This window comes from Pollicipes pollicipes, unplaced genomic scaffold (genome assembly GCF_011947565.3).
Source record: "Pollicipes pollicipes isolate AB1234 unplaced genomic scaffold, Ppol_2.1 Scaffold_3087;HRSCAF=3621_pilon_pilon_pilon, whole genome shotgun sequence".
NCBI classification, from domain to species: domain Eukaryota; kingdom Metazoa; phylum Arthropoda; class Thecostraca; order Pollicipedomorpha; family Pollicipedidae; genus Pollicipes; species Pollicipes pollicipes.
In genome coordinates, this window is record NW_023596225.1 from 38,300,147 (window position 1) to 38,317,807 (window position 17,661).

The 17,661-nt window shown below is 51.3% G+C and overlaps 1 pseudogene; it reads right to left on the reverse strand.

Moving 5' to 3' along the window:
- Window positions 1-219: 219 nt before the first annotated feature.
- On the reverse strand, window positions 220-13,174 carry LOC119089527 (extracellular signal-regulated kinase 2-like; annotated as a pseudogene).
- Between the last annotated feature and the right edge of the window lie 4,487 nt (window positions 13,175-17,661).

Sequence of the window (17,661 nt, forward strand, 5' to 3'; positions counted from 1 at the left end):
TTGTGCAACACCTCCAGCTAAGTTTTGTGGCAAACAGGTATTATTACCTTTTCGGGACCATACGCCGAGCACAGCATTTCCGAGGAGCGGGTTTTACCCAGCGTGACCAGTGCGTAACCAGGAGGATGGGATGGGGAAAATAAATAAAATGCGTAACGTAATTTATGGTCGGTCCCCATAGTCTTGCCGAGTCCCAGACAAGGATCGCAAACTCATGGAGCACACGATTCCTTTAGTATTCATGACGCTATCCTCATAAGTATATCGTACTACTCAGACCTATTTGCGAAGTGGAAGATTTTGGACGCCATTTTCGTTACGGACAGTATAGTCACCGGCATTACACATGTTACGCATCCAACATCATCATTGAGCCTCCCAGCCGTTCGCGATACAGCATGCGGCGCCGCGTGCGCGTCTAGTGACAGAAAAGAGAACTAGAAGTGGCTGCGTTCGGCACCAGCTGGCAGCAGTGCCCAACGCGTGGTGGCGTGCCCAGCTCCGAGCTGGCAGCCGGCCGTGTCACTTGTGATGCAGTCCGTACTGGTGTCGACCCGGCGGCAGGCCGCTGGAGCCGCCCGTAGCCGACGACCTCCGCACGCCGCCGTGGTGTACCACAGCCTGCACCTGCCGGCACGGCCGACCAGCCCAGTGTCAGCCGAAGTCAGGCCTGCTTGTCTCTCTGGTGCAGTGATTGCCTCGGCACCCGCATCTTTACGTCCGTGTTGCTGGAAGCTCCTTTTCCTTCCAATTCCTAGAGCCGCGGAATTATGTTCATCACGTACGAAGACAGTTCACTAGCTGTATCAGTGATGTTTTTGTTGACTGCTTCATATTATCTTATCGAGCGCATTAACCAAACGACTTCGGTGGGCTTAACCAGCTTGCAAGCAACAGAGCACGGGCTGAGAAAAAAAACACTCCTGTTTCTGGAATCTCAAGAATCCCATTAATCAATTTCCTAATGCAGCATGATTTCCCTTCCATCGGAAATATCCCCCACCTCAGCCCTCTCGCATCCGACACAGGTGATCCCAACCGCACTCATGTTGGCAGCAGCGCAAGACCGGCGCGACGCCGCCACACACGCCTGTGGCCTGCCGTCCCCTACAGAGCCAGCGTGGCTGCCCCAACTCACGGCCGGGGCGGGCTTCTCCCTGCGTACGTTAGTGTAGTCGAGGCTGCGCACGAAGGCGGCCTTCAGCTGAGAGAGCACGGGCCGGCCGGGCCGCGGCACCGACTCGGACCGGCTGCCGCCAGATGTCAGCACGCTCTCCAAGCTCTGCTGCTTGCGCAGGCTGCTCGAGCGAGCGTCTGGGAGTCGGGCACGGACAGTCAGGTTCGTGCTAGTTTAGATGTCACGAAACGACGGGCCCGCCTGATGAGCGAACACTTCTCGAGCAACGACGGAAAGACACAACTGTCGAAACACAGTATATAGGATTCCGCTCCTTGGCAGAACTAGGATTACTGAAAGAAATTGAGTAGCCTACGCTCATGTCAGGAGAAATTAAGTCAAAAGAACGAATCAATATATTTCGCCATGCGACGTCATCCAGGCTGTCGAAGTCAAAGCCACAGGAACAGTGACGGGCCGGGGGGAAGGGGGGGGGGGGGGCGGCAGGAAAAGTGCTTGCCCTTCCTTCCCATACAAACACTTTAAGACTGAGAGCGGTGCCATTCCCCAACTTTAACGGGGCTAATCTTAAGATTGTCTTAACAAAATCTAGGTGACGCTCTCAAGGTCTCATAAAAACGAGGATGATTTGGGATTTTTCGCCATAAAATTCACAATATTCTGCTGTTTTTATTTCCGTTCAGCTTTTCATCCATTCATTTCATTTTCATTCATCACTCATTTTAATGAAATGTTGACAAACCTACAATTTCGCAGAAGTTAGTGCTCTGGGGATCTTTGTCAAAATGACACGTTGTCGGCGGCGAATAATCTGTGCGCTGTTGTTTATATTTACAACCGCTCAACCCCCAACTCTCAATGCGTTTTGGCACATGCTTCGAGCTGTTGTCAGCAAGAAAGGCCGTGGGCTCGTGGCGTTCGCCATTATGAACCGTGGGTTCGATGAAAATAATCGGCCTAAGTATGCCAAGAGGCACTGGATTAAACGACGTTATCAAGCAAGCATTGAAACATTGGTTATATGGCGAATACCCAACGTTTTGAAGCTGTGCTCATTGTTAAGTATTTTACCAAAATCGGTCAACACATTCCAATGTTTCTTTCGTTCTGGAACACACCTCACAAAATGTGTCGATAGCAACTCCCGACAGCCATTTTGTGGCACAGCCAGGTGGAAACTGCACCACTGTATTGTACTTTAAACCTAAAATGAGCCTGAAAACGACCGCCCCATCATGCTGCGTAATAATTTGGCAAACCACATGACTACTGAGAAAGCAGTCCTGATATCCCATATGTGGAAGTGGTGGGTGCATCATCTCATCCACAATCGTGTTAGCGTATTCATGTTCAAAAATGCTATCTTGTCCTCGATAACGAGTTTCCCGCAACACAGAGTGAGGTCCTCCGCTTGCTCTGCCCTCTCTTTTTTACAATTGGCGAAATAGTCTTAGAGAGGTGAAACCGACAAATTGTGCCTAGGTTAAACCCCCTTATACAGATGACAAGCTGAGCAGATAGGCGAATGCCACCACACCATCGAGGGGTTTGCACGACCTTGTGGTAGCGAGGAATGGTGGTCCCAGTAAGTCCATGCCAGCTCGATCAGCCCTCAAGAGCCCCCTCGAGACTTCCGCTTGCCCAACTGGGGGTAGGGCTTCCTACACTTATCGATCGGTTTAAATGAAAATGCATTCGGAACGATATGGCATATCACGTGTCTTGTAGCCTCTGTGCAGGGAAATTTTATGAACACCTTGGAGACAAACGTTTACAGAGAGGATACACACCACGGGAGCCCGCCACACCACAAGCTGGCCCGATATTCGACAAACGATAGCTTTAACGCAAATGCTATATCAACGACAAAAGACAACGCGGATCCCAGGATTTGCGCCTCCATAATCTTTGCCCGAGAATGAACACGCAGCGATCTTGGAACATGGTTTGAGCGAAGTTATCTACGTTATATGCGTCCAAGAAAAGTGTTGTGGTTATTATGATCAGCACTGACGCCCACTGCCAAGCTACTTTCCATCCTTCCAAAAAGCGTATCCAGGAGCGGCCTCTGTCCGCGCCATGCACCCTAAAGTTACTCGTCATACGTAGAAAAGTAGTTGAGAAAAGGTCAAGAGATTTAAACGATCTGCTTCAACCCGCTCCGAAAAAAACAACAGAAAAGCCGAGCGGACGGAACCGCCCTTCCCCTCCTCCCCGCCGGAATGGGGTCATGCATGCGTCTTGCGTCACGCAAACAAAGCGACTGACACATCAAACGGCCGTGCCTGTCACCTCATCTCCTTTGCTCTTTAAAGCCTGCGTAGAATAATAAGTCAACACTGAGTACGTACGTCACCAAGCACACGTGAGCGCAGTGTCAGACCCGGCCAGGTGTAATGCCAGCTCACATCAGTGGAGATCGTTCACTGCAAACTCTAGACGCCGGACGACCTGACCTGGGTAGCCCTGGCCTCTGGTGACGTTCTGCACGCTGTGCCGGTGCTGGGCGCTGGTGAAGCGCGGCGCGGCGCGCACGGCCGGCGAGCCGCCGTCGCCCGACTGTTTGGGCGGCCGCGGCGGCGACGGCGGCGTGTGCCGTGTGGTCGGCGACGGCGTCTTGCTGTCGCCGGCGTCGTACGGCTTGCTCTTGGCCAGCTCCACCTCCACGTGCGCCACCGGCCGCTTCCTGCTGTCGACAGGCGGCGGCGGCAGTGTCACGGTGCCGTTCGTGGGAGTAGGCCACCACCAGCTGCAGCTCGCACGCACCGATCGTAGTGAGGCTGCGCACTCCCATCATTCACGCGGGGATTTTCTGGCTGTCCTAATGGGAAACCACGTAACCTTTTCACATGATTGCCAAGCCCTTTTGTTGCCCCCAGAAAACAACGGGTTGAGCATGCCTTCCGCGCGACACGTGCCAGAACCCCGCAGGAAAACAGACCACACAACGACGGCTGCACCATTGACCGCCAACTCTACATGTTAAAGCGAGCGAGCTGGCGAGCCCGGTCCCCGACCCTCCAGTCGGGCCATCCACTCGGCTCACTCGGTGCTGTGGCGCGCGGCGGTGTGACCCGACGCCTGTCCATGCGGCAGCGGCCGGTCGCCGCGCGCGTGCCCCTTCTTGTGCGCGATGAAGTCGTACAGCCGCGAGCGGTACGCCTCCACGCTCAGCTGCACGCTGTCGTCCACCGGCGGCACGATGGCGCGGCCGAACGACGGCTCCTTGGACGGGTTGTGGAAGCTGCGAACAGACACCAGACGTCCGTCAGTCGTCGCTAGAGCGGAACACGCGTGGCTGGGAACAGAGCTGCCAAAGTGAACCACCGTCGTGGTTGGGTTATTTTACTCAAAATCATGTGAGCCAGTCTGTTCGCAACGTTGACTCATATCTCCGAGGTGCGCAAGCTCCGTCGAAGAGCTCAACCGCATGATCGATGAGACCTTTCATGCCTCAACACACACCACCCGCTGCGAGACGACGACCACAGCCTGTCCGTGTTGGCGCAAGCGTGACACGCGGCGGGCGGGCTGACCCCTTGACGTAGGGGTGCCGGAGCGCCTCGTCGGCGGTGAGGCGGCGGCTGGGGTTGAACACGAGCAGCTTGGTGGACGAGGTCGAGAGCATCCGGCGGCACGTCCGACGCCAGCACGGCCGTCAGGGGGACGCCGGTGGGTCAGCACGGCCCTGTCCAGCAGCGACGAGGCGTACCTGAGGTCAGCGGGTCGGGGTCAGCGGGAAGGCCTGCCTGAGGGTAGCAGTTAAGGGTCGCCGGGGAGGAGGCACAAGCCGGGTCAGCAGTTCAAGACAACTCGGGAGGAGCCGTGCCTGAGATTTTAGGGTCGGTAAGGAGAAAGCACCTCCTGAATGAACTGGCAATTGTCACTCGTTAGAAGGCGAACCTGAAGTCGGCGGCCCAGCCAACCGGTTTTAATCACCCCAATAGGCCACATTACATCTATCATCATCACAAAGCATCATCGCATCAGCAAATATCATCGTTCATGCAACGTAGCATCACGGCATCACATAACGCATATAATCATCCCATCTCGCCAAAACTCGAAAGCAAACGCGGAGCAGCTCCAGCTGCCGGAAGAGACTGAGGTCACTGACCCCGAGCAGACGGATGCCACGTCCTGCGGCGAGGGCGTGTCCAGGGTGGCCATGATGCGCTCTATCTGGTTGATGGTGGATGTTCCGGGGAAGAGCGGTCTTTCCAGCAGCATCTCCGCCAGGATACAGCCCAGGCTCCACATGTCCACGCCTTTTGTGTAGCTGGAGGCGAGGGTCGTGTCACCGGCCAGACTGTCCGTAAGCACAACACATCATTCATTTCCACTACATGGTCTGAAGATGTCAAGTTATCTTGAAGTGTAGAGGCACACAAGTTGGTAGTTTTATTAACCTTTCCAACTTTGGGCGCGCTAATTTCTCAATCATACGCCCTGAAAAACTCGTTCAGGGTTCACCAACAGGCGGCGGCGGCAGCGAGGGGAACCGTATCTGCGCGAGACCGTGCTTACGATTTGGCCGAAAGGAGTATCTCGGGCGCCCGGTACCAGCGTGTGGCCACGTAGTCGGTGAGCGGCGGCTCCGTCTCCGTGTCGCAGGGCTCCCGCGTGCTCAGGGACCGCGCCAGGCCAAAGTCAGCCACCTTCACATTGCAGTCGGCGTCCAGCAGAATGTTCGACGGCTGTTGGAATGCGGGCGGCGGGTCAGACCGCCCGAGCCATTGACTGCAGACATTTGTCGTTATTTTTGTAACCGATTCTCAGTTGTGGGGGAAATTCCTTTAATGCGATGTGAGCAGCTGAAACCAGGAATTTTAAACCAGTCTGTTGTTGTTTGTTTTTTTTTACTAATGTTGAGTCATTTAGTACTTCACCGGTGTCTGTTAAGGATAAGCACGGGAGCAATGCCACACGGCGATTTCATATTTTGAGCAGTGTGAGTCCAGATTCATTATCGATGAATTCACAGATCTCCAAAAGAGCCTTTTCGGGTGCGAAAAGAGAAGTTAAAAATTTCACAGAACAATTCAATGACTAAATGCTACCACTAAGGTTTGTCTATGGCCACCAGCCTTGCTCCCACATCACTGTCTTCGCTGGCAGTTCGTGTGTCATTTTTTGGGGGTTTGCCCGGGATTGCACCTTTAAAATTCCCCTCGTACACTCCCGAAAACCTGTGAACAACGGCAGACAATCGTCTAATTGGCGATGAGGTCATGCATGTCGGCGCTGATGGTTTGCCTCGGCGAGGACGGCAAGTGTTGTCTTGCCAGTTAAAAGCTTGCGAACTAGCGCGATAAATTACATGGCTGGCTTTGGACATCAATGTCGCGCCTTGAATGCTCACTTCGCCGAAACCGACGGAACAACAAACGCTGGGCCGGCCTGATCGCCACGCGGGTGGCGGTGGCGGCCCGGCCAGGCCCGGCGGCATGCCCCGGGGCGGCGGCCGTGACCCGGATCGCCGGTGCCCCACGTCGTGGCGCCATCAGCGCCATCGACCCCCGCCGGTCGGCATACCAGCGGCCAGCGGGCGGCGCCACGGCCCCGAAGGGCGCGCGCCATCGCCGACCGCAGGGCTAACGCCGGTCACCGTCGGCTGGCCGGGCCGGCGCCGTCCTCGGCCCCGCCTCGTGATGCTGTTCCGTGAAGCCCGCCCGGCCTCATGTGGACAGCCGCTCAGTCACGGCCGGTGTTCTGAGAACGGCTGCGTGCGTCGGCTCCGACGCGGGCGGCCTTCCTGCGACCCTCGTGACCGTCGCCGGTTAGGGCCGGCCGGGGAGGCCCGGCGGCGCCGCCAGCGGCCGGTCGATTGGCCGGTCAGTGACCTGGGGCCGCCCTGGACGCCGCCCCCGCCGCCGACACCTGACCTTCTGGTCGCGGTGAATGACCTCAGCCGAGTGTAAGTACTTGGTGGCCCGGAACAGCTGGTACATGATGTACCGCTTGTGGATGTCCTTCAGAATGCCCTGTTTCTTGATGACATGGTGCAGGTCCGTGTCTGAGGCAGAACGCGACGAGACATGATGGAATTTGTTCACATTTTAAATAGCTGTAATAGTAAGGCAGGACCAGGATGGCTCAGCGGTTCATGATGTGGATGCTATTCTGGCCGAATGCCGGTGAAGGAAATTCTGCACCGGCCGAATGCCGGTGAAGGGAACTCTACACCGGCCAAATGCCGGTGAAGGAAATTTTACGCCGGCCGAATGCCGGCGAAGGAAATTCTGCGCCGGCCGAATGCCGGTGAAGGAAATTTTACACCGGCCGAATTGCGACGTCTGGCGCAAATATGACGACTGAAGACGCCGGGCGCGAACATGACTGCTGTAGCTACCGGACGCAAACATGACTACTGAACCCACTGCTTTAAAGTAAGGGGCACACGACGAAGCGCGCTGGACATCCTTGACACGAATGTTCGCAACGCAGGTTACGTTCACCCGTGCATTAATACACGACTGATGCTAGAAAGCTCGCTCACTCGAGCCCAGTAAACGGCAGATTGCCTCCCCGGCTACAGAGACGTAGCCAAAGGGCGGGAGGGGGCACCGGGTCATGTTCGCCTCTGAGCCAAAGGGCTTGCACTAGATTCTGGGCGCTTTCGCATAATCCGCAGCGGTCCGAAACAAATTTGATACCCTCTCTTCCCTCTCGTGACGAAGGGTCTGTCTCCGCGTCCGACAGTCTGTCCGAGAGGCCCATCGCGTGCGTGTGTGCGACATCAAACATTCAGCCACGCGAGGAATGCGGCCAGCGATCGGGCTTTTAATGACATATCGCGGAGTGAATGCGGCCTTTTTTGTGCACCCGTCTGGAAACGTTGTTTTTGTCATTCTTTGGAAGCGGCGCACGCACACTTCGGCAACACTTTTTTAGCTACCACTTCGCCTAAATGCTGGCTTAGTTTGCCGTTTTGTTCACAAGTCAGATTTCATGATCACAGAGCTGAAACACAGTGTGCGGCAAATCATCCGACCAGCGAGTGTTCAAATGTAAGGTTGCCATCCTGTCTGTCTGCCTCTCTGCCTCAATGTATCTCCAGTTCTTAAAGCGTTCGCTCACCCATGTACTCGAACACGAGGTAGATGTCGCGGTCGCTGTCCGCTCGGATGACGTTCAGGAGCCGGATGACGTTAGGGTGGTGCCGAAACTCCTGCAGGAACAGGATCTCGCGGAACGTGCGCTGAGCGTCCGTCGGGTTCCTGAAGGCGTCGAAGATCTTCTTCAGGGCCACCACGTCACCGGAGCGTCTGTCGATGGCCTTCCAGACGATGCCGTACGCCTGCGGATGGGCGTGCAGTTGATGACGCGGGGTTAGTGCGGTGATGACGCCTGGTGACGCCTCTCCAGGGGCATGGCTGTTAGACCGGTAAAGGAGAACGCGCCCGTGTGCAGGGAAAGCCAGTCGGAAAGTGCCGTCGATTTGCGTTTGATTGAATAAAAGGTTGGTGGTCCCTGTGTGGAGGGAAATGGATGGCTGTAGTTACTCGGTATTGTATTTAAAATGTGAAGGTTTGCTAAGCGCTTCCTTGGCTATGTATAAGCTACCAAGCAATAATGAATGCACAAATGATTGTAAACTAATAATGTTCCTTATCAGATCCAGCATGCGGAATGATTGAGGATGGAGTGCTAGGTATTGTGTTTTCAAGATATTTTAGTTTTCACAATACTGTTGACGTCTATTTTTCCTTCGGGGTCAACAATATCCTCGGTTCAGTTCAAATCAACAACCACTCTTGCTGCTGTCTATCACATGTGTTATCATCAACGATGATAAAGGCGTCACTTAAGTAATGTTGTTACATTTAATGACGTAAATGTCGTAGCCATCAACAAATCGCGACGACCCCACAAGAACGTAGCATTGCAATACACATGACAGCATCGTGTTCCGCGTTCCAGTGTTAAGGCCATACCTGTGGCTGGGGTAATCCTACCCCTCCCCTCATTATTGGCATTTGCCTGACCTCTAGAGGAGGGGAGGGGAGGGAGGGAGGGGAGCCGATTGATCAATCAGGGAAGGATGGGGGGTCTGGGCTGGGGTACCGGTGCGTCAGTCAGTTATTGATCAGGTATGACATGGCAGGCCATTGTTCCGTTCGCCCTCAAGCCAATAAAACAAAACTGAATTTTCTGATATTGTGGCAATTTGATGCAGCATTTTACGTTACAGTCGCCAGTAAGGTCGCTGCAACGTGTGAGGGGCGAGGCCATAAAATACGTAAGGGCTGTCTATCCCTGTAATGCAGATGAAGCCAATAACTGAGCGTGTGGAGCCAGACACCTTCGCTGGCCGATACCAATAGGACTGATCAATGCGTTGAAAGACCGTCTGTCATGGGAGTGTAACAGACGGAGTTTCACCGATGCAGCACGCGCGCGATAAGCCGTAGATGCCTGTCGGAGAATTGTCTCAGTATGAGTCCGGCCAATCCCGGCAATCTCAGCAGACGAAATCAATGGGTTTTCAGTGACTGATTTGGGGTTACGGTACTCATGGCTAAGGGATTGCGAAAAAGCTTTTAATTGTTTTGATACTTTTCATGGTCTAATTTCTGTCAGTTTTTGATTCTCGGCTCCGCACTCGGCATCCATTTGAAAAGGTGCCGCTATCCGCTTTCCGGTCGGTTACTGAAGCGCCTCTGGGCGGGACAATGCTGCATCCCTTAGTGTGGTATAGAGGGTTCCTCCGCCCGCACCGCACAGCCGGTTGCATGCCCTCATCTGCCTTCAGTGCTGAGCTCTAATATACACTCTTAAAATCACCCCAAAACGGTTGGATGCGTCAGCCCGCGAACATCGGCCACCACGTTTGCCAATACTCTTGTTATATTTCTCCTCCGTCATAGCCTGTTAGCCTCGTGTCGCTGCCAGGTCAGATCGCGGTGATCTAAGCCTGGTCTCGATCCGTTTCATCAGGTTTTTCGGAACGACCAAATTGTGAGTTTACCATGTCTATGGAAAGGATTAGATGAAACTCCGCGGTGGTTTTGCAATATTGCAAACAACATGATCAAAAAATTTGTCTGCAAATACCTAAGCCCTTCAGTAGGCGAGCCTTTAAAAAATGCACCTGTTATTACTGAAATTTGCATGGTGGCTAAGTAGCCTGACTTATTGGGGTGGCGCTGCTGTCCGGTATCCATGTACATTCGAGGAGACGTTTCCCAATGGCAGGCGTATTTAGGAGACTGTAATCAACCAAACGTTTTAATGGACTGAGTTCATTTAACACGTCCATTTAAGGGCTGTTCTTTGGCTGTTCCGAACTTGAATATTTACGACCCAAATAAGGTCTGATTAGGCTAGCACGGAACGTTTATTCGCGAACAGCACCAGTCCGTATGCCAAAAATAGGGACACATTTCACAAGGGTAGCTAGTAGCTGCTACAACAGCAGGGCTACTGCGACAATCATCTTTCGGGCATCGGACTTCGCAACATCTAATAACCTTTTTCGTGATGGTTTTGTGGGATTCCGCTGTCTTAACGTATTGCATTGCTGGCCTGTCCGCACGAATTTGCGAGTGATCACGCTCATCCAAGTCTGAATTAAAATGTAGCCGTTCCCACCGTGTTAGTATCTAACATTTCCAAGTCGATTGCCGGCAAAAACACAGTGATGCCTTTCTTCTGCCATCCTTTGCATTTCATCTTTTCAAGTGCTACCGCCAAAAATACTGTAAGCAAAATGCATGCCAAATTGATCTAAAAATATGATATTAAATTGATCATATTTAGCATTTATCATTAGCATGGTATCGCGTGCTAAATCGTTGCGTGGTCTCGCACTTTGATTCTTCCAGTAGCTGGGCGCGAATCCGCCTGGACCAATAACTCAAAGAAAAAAGTGTTCTGCATAAAATTATAACTCAATTGGGCATGTGTATGGCATGGGCGCAAATCACTGACCTCTGAAATCTTGATTTTTTAAGTTACAATGTCTTTTCGTTGTGTAATTTCCATCCCCGGAAATTGAAAAGATCTTAAGCGTTTGTCAACCAGCTGACATGTCACGTGATGCAACGCGGAAGCTGATAAGCGAACAGCATCGATTAGACAAGCATTTTCGCACCTCGCCATTCAATACAAGTTGAGTGATAATACAAGCAAACGCAATCCGAGCTTATTACGCATCAGACCGCATGTTGCGCAAGCACCGCTTGAGTCACATCAGAAAGTTTTCATCTTGAGCAAGCTTTCAATGCCGGGCGGGCTCAGCACGGCACGGCCCGGCCGTCACGCCCTCTAAAAGGTGTGACGGCGTATCTTAGCGGCCACTTATAGAAGATTCATGGAGGCTTCAGAAACAAGATGACCTTTTTTAATGTCGTGCCGGATAAATAGTTAGACGCATACATGAAGCTGTTCGATCAGATCAATTTACTTGCGACTTTATGATATCGCCAAAGTTTAACCCTGATATTTCATGAACATGGAGAACGACGTTTTCCATTCGACGTTCTGAAAGCGCACAACGCCTGCGACGTTTTCAAAACGTACAAGTTTTAGTGGAAAAAAGCTTAGCAGCGTGGGTCGAAACCAGATTTATATCACGACGAGACGACGTCGCTACGACGCAAAGCTAAAAGATTCTGAATGCGAAAATGGACAAAGGTGGAGGTCGATGCGTGTAGACAGCCACGCGCTCTCGTACGCAAAACACGCATCCACCCACTTTGGAACTTTTGTAAGGATTTTTGTGTGATATCAGCCAACAAAAAGGACGGGGACCCGAAAAACAACTATACAGTGTATGCGAGCATACCTGGTACGTCTCGCTATGTACAGATCTCAAAACTTTCCCACCCATCGGAGTGTCAGCTTTCGTTGCAAGGCGACCAGCGGCACCTTTCCCCGAAACCGATCTCACACGCAAGACCAGGAGGCCTAAACTGAGACGGATTGGTCCATGAGACTACACGGGCCTTCTGTGGCGTTCATTGAGACCAGCATACCGTAAAGCGTCAGCGTGTTGCGCGATGGTTTGGTCACGATCCCCACAAGCCCAAGTCACTGTAATTGCATTGATTTTGGTCACCGAAATTGCCAGGATTGGCCAGGCACTTAGCCGAGGTAACGTGACCTGGAGAAACAGGGTGCGAACGGTATGCCAGCGGACTCAGACTGTTCACGTCTCATAGCAGCCGGATTTCCAACTCACTGGTCAAACCCATTGGTATCGTCTGCCAACGGTGCCGGGTCCATTAGGCGAATTTCTGGCATTACTGCATGATGATAGCTGGTAACCGTCCGTTGTGACCTCACTCGCCCACGCCGGACATGGTGCTTTACTTGTCGCAAAATGTTGAAGAGTATCAAAGAAGACTGAAGACTGGAATCAGCTTCGAAAGAAGGTACATGACTATCACGTAATGCATACTTACCCCTTTCCCGAGTCTCTTCCGAATTTCGTACCGCTGAGTAATATGACTATCAACTTCATTAATTTTGTCCATTCCTTTCGAATTATGTTTCTTCTTGTTCGATTGCACCACCGGCATCTCTGCTTCTTGTCGGCCAAGTAGTGTTCGATTCGCTCAAGTAAGATTTCGTCCTCTTCTCGTGTCGGTGTTCAAAAGAAGTGCTGCAAGCAAGCATACCAATTTATCAACATTCATGAGCGGCTTAAGCAAATCTTTTTTACCACACAACATTGGCATTACAACGCAACGTGCATCCAAAGCTCCTCACCGAAACAGACATGCCCGAAGCACGTCCGTATAAAGCCAAAAGGCATCGAAAATAGCATGCAATGGTACATGTACGTTTTACTTGCGATTGAATGCAGAATGTTTGTAAACTCACCAGCGGTCGCAGTGTCGGTGTATCGAAAGTCGATGTGGCAGTCAGTATCGCGTGTTCGGCCGGTGGTGACGTCCCGTGGCTGGAGCTCGGCCGCTGGGCACCGACTGGCAACAGCCCTGCGCTGCACAGTAGACAGAGGAATCGAATAGCCCCCTGTCGTGCGATCGTCGAACCAGTGGGTCGACGCCGGGCTCGTCCGGCTCGTCGGTTTCGACACCTGAGTCTCAGCTGATCTCAGCTGATATGTTTTGAGAATTCCTGGTCGCCATAACAACTAAGTTAGCAGTGACGGCTGGTGGTGCTTCTGGCTGGGAAGAGATCAATAATCGGTGCTTTGGAATCGCGCTGGTCAAAACGTCAAATTCTGCCAACATTCCATTGCATTACATTGTTCGAAGCAGTTGCGTGCACCAAGTGACGTAACTTTTGTTTCTTATAGCAAGCAAGAAGTTCTCATTTCAAAAGCATTTTTCCATCACAGGCAAACCCCGCACACCTGAAACACCGTACCTTTCGCGCTTTCTCTCCGGCCGTAAAGCTATATGGACCAAAGTGCAACGATAATACAAGCACCATCAGGTGCTGCTCGTTTCGTGCTGTACACATGAAAATCTTTCGATATTTTTTTTATTTTTTAAAGTGAAGATTATACGCGACCAAATCTTTCTCAATGGTTTGGTCCAATTATGCATGTGATTTGTAGCAAAACTGAGCAATATTTAACCGCGCTTGTGTTCCCGCCATCAACACTCCGTACAGTCCGACGCAGGCAGCCCTTGCCTTAAGTGTGGACAGGGCCCCTATTCCGATAAAGAGGGGGCCATCCATGCCACGATCTGGCTCCCTCCGGGGCGAAATGCTGGCTGCGCTACTGCTTTGTGGAGCCGTTATTTACTGCACTAGGTATTATATTTTGGCAATATTGTAAGAGGCTCATTAAAAACAGCCCCAAGTTGTATGTCTTAATCTCAAGCGGCTCGGAAATTACAAGCCAAAAACCATGGGAGCTTTTTCTGGTGACTTCAACGCAGTAGCGCGAAGCGGTGGCATGGTGACGTCACACCGTCTTGAACGCGTTTCAGCGCGATCCATAAGTGCAGGAACAGGGGGGGGGGGGGATAAGAGCGGCGCTTGCTTCCTCAAGACTTAGGCTGAAGAGCCTAACTTTGATAAGTCTAGTCTTAAAGTTTTCGCATACCAAATCGATATAATTTTCTCACTTAGAAATTATTGGTAAGGTGGAGTCGGTTGGGGCTGGTCTTCATGAAGTTTGGAACAAGTTTCCCGCTTTTTATTGCACCTTTTTATTTATTTACGTGCTTTCTGGTGAAATCAAGGCAAAGTTTCACTTTGGTGGAAGTTGGTTGCTTTGCGGGACTTGTTAAAATGGCATATTGTGGGCGATGAATAATATCCGCGCCGTTTTATTTATATTTAAGACCACTTGAATTACGTTTGTCAAGCTGGTAACATACCCATATTCATACAACGATTGGTTCTCGCGACTTGGCATGCTATGGGTTCCATCGTAGACCTTCGTAGTTCAGCTTGTGCGCTCATCGTGGTGAGATCAGTAAATTTATCTCTTACGCAACTTTTAGGGGAAATGTTGGAGACCATTTTACGTGCTATGAACTTACAACAACTCCATTAATCATTCAATCACTAGCAGGGGTAGGACCTAGGGAAAGTGACGTGCCGGTGTTAGCTTTTGCGCTTAAGGCAATCTGGTCCCGGCGCACACGTGCGCAGTTTTTTGAGCTCAATCAAAAGTCCGCTGCCGAACGAGTATCGAGCTGCCGGGTCTATTGACGACATTGCGTCTTGGTGTAAATGGCGAAATCACCTGAATTGGGTACCATTCCTTACAAAAAGGATTTCAGCCGTTTGGTTTTCAGATTTTTTCGACACCGGAACTTTCTTTCAGGGTTAAACATTCAACGGCTATTCATGATACGTGATTGATGAATTGATCGTGGATGGCTCAGAGTAAGCGTGACGGCCATTACACGAATCCTAAATCATAGCGACTCAAGTGACATCTGGGGGATGCAAATATTAGTATGTTGATGGTGGTACCGGTTAAAAGTGCTGATGTCAGTCAGATTGAAATTGTCGTCATGCTATCTATGGTCGGGCAGCAAAACCTAGTGACAAATATCTGACAAGCGCAAAACCGGTTGATAGTGTCTCCTTACGACTGCAATAAGCAGATGCCCGTGCAATAGTTGTTAGGGCTGTCGTTCTCGTATGGTGCGTTAGTGTGTTCGTAACGTTGTGGTGTCAATTTTTCGGCCGTTTTTCGGTGTTGCTGGGTCCTGAGAGGGGCTGAAAAGCGTTCAGTTTTCAGTCATCACGCGCAACAAACAAATTTTGTCTTGGAATTGCTGGGACTCGAACAATGGTCTTCTGATAATGAGCCCATCGTTGTACTGTTGAGCTTGCCGAGTAGGACGTTGTGAAACTTTGTGCATGTCCCAGCGCACCAGGCGACGTCACTGCTCTGTACAGCTGTTCAGACGGCAACACTTATTTGTCGTCTAAATCATTCCGTAAAACAGGAGTAGGCAGGCATTAGACTGCGTGTTTTGACTATATTGAAGGAGCACGAAATTATTAGGAATGCGAACTGTGTCACAAAGCTGAGCTTATCGACGGCCAGAAAGTGTCATAACTACGGAGAGATATGAAAGACAGCGCTGTCGGCACGTAAAATTGTCTCAGGCATTTTGATGCAAAACGTCGGATGAATGGGTGGCTGCTGCGATCTGCTTCAAATCTCTCTGCTCTGCTTCAGATCGGCTCCAAAAACTATCATACTCGTGATTTTTAAAAAGTTAACCTGCGTCTATTTCCTCAGACTTGCACCCAGCGAAGAGATCTGCACTCGCAAGCCAGCACGCCCAGTTCTGTTACGCGTGGAGCGCCGATACATTTTGTATCGTTGATGTCCCGACATGCTTCAATAGCCTGCCCAAAATGTGACACTTTCCTCAAAAACGGGCGTACTTCATGAATCGGTACATAATCTGAGCACTTGGCTCTGAGAAAGACTACTCATTCGGAAGGGCTGAGGTCTCAAAGAACTTCCAAAATCCCAAACGAGGGCCGTCGCGGCACCAGTCGCAGGAAGCCCGATCAAGGCCCTTCGCTGACGCTGCCAAAAGCTCGAGCCGTGCAGGCATGGATCGCCTACCATTCTGACAAAAACTGAACCGGCATCTACACGATATAGGTGTGCTTTCTAAACTCGGTCCCCAGCACATGGAGAAACGGGTTCACAAAACACCAAAGACCTGTAATAATACCTGTAAACCAGAACAACATAATGACCTCTGTAAAATACCTATGAATGTACTACTGAGCAACGCAAATGTATCGCTGTTTGATTCAAAACTTCTAGGATGGCGCAGTGCTTGTGTAATGAAAGGCATGGTAAGTATCAAAAGGGAATTAAGCTGCATTCGTAGAGCGAGAACTGTTGCACGGAAATTCATCAGTGTGCTTTGACAAGGCATGCATGAATGTTCATGTTCTAAACCCGGCTGCAGGCAAGCGCGTTTTATGTTTACCTCTGGTACGCTGTCACCACAGCTCAACACCGTAGATTTGATGAAATATGTAGCTGTAAGCGCCACAAAATACCGAAGCCAAGGAAATACATGTTCTGAAAGCATAATGGAATTTTAGCACACTACCATGTGGAAGAGTGATGCATTTTACGTTTTCTAGGCAAAGGCGGTGATGTGGGCTTACCAGGCGATGTACATTGCGTGCCTCTTGCATTGAGTCGCCTAAACTAGTGCCTCTTTGGCGGTCTGTGTCGCACAATTTGGAAGTGTTTGGGTAATTGAGCGGGAGCATTATCCAGCTTACACCCGAGAGCCATTTCATTTTCACCGCGATCACAATTCACGGTAAATAAATGCTTCTAAAGCGTCATCTGCCAAGGCCATTTTGCAACGTTCGAAAACCAATCTTGTCACGCCAGCTTCTTTGCGCGATTAGGAAAACACCTTGCCGCGACTGATTCTGCGTGCGACTGTCATGCATTTGCGACCCTAATGGGATCAGCCCGTCGCGAGTTGTCTTTAATCGGTCTGTTGTGTGATGCAATGGCACAAGGCATCCTAGTCACGCCAATATGCGATCAGAATCATGTCGATGGAATCAGAAGATTGCCAACATCATATATATATATATATATATATATATATATATATATATATATATATATATATAATATCATTATTTGGTTTGAGTGCAGTATTTGCATCTGCAAGAAACCGCAAGTCATGGTACAAGCAAGCAGAAAAGTGTAATGATATATTTAGCACCGATAGTTCTCGAACCTAGGTGCCGCCTTCGCCGTCCACATGTGATGCTCTTCGCACCTGCTGCTACACCTCCGCTGCAGCGCCTCTCAAAAACTGGCTCGGCCTGAACTGTCCATGCAATACCAGCCCGTCCTCCTCGCCGCAGCCGGTTGCGTGTTTGTGCGAGGGCGGGCGTCGGAGTTGGCGGCGCCGCCGGGGGATGTCGGCACGGCGCGGTGCGTCCGCACCGGCCCGAGAGAGCAGGGGTGCGGTGACGCCGCTCGATGCCACATGATTCACCTGTGCGCCGCGTATCGACCACTCCCGGCCGGCCAGGTGGGGCGCCGCGCACCGCACGTGCTGCCGGCCGCCGCACCG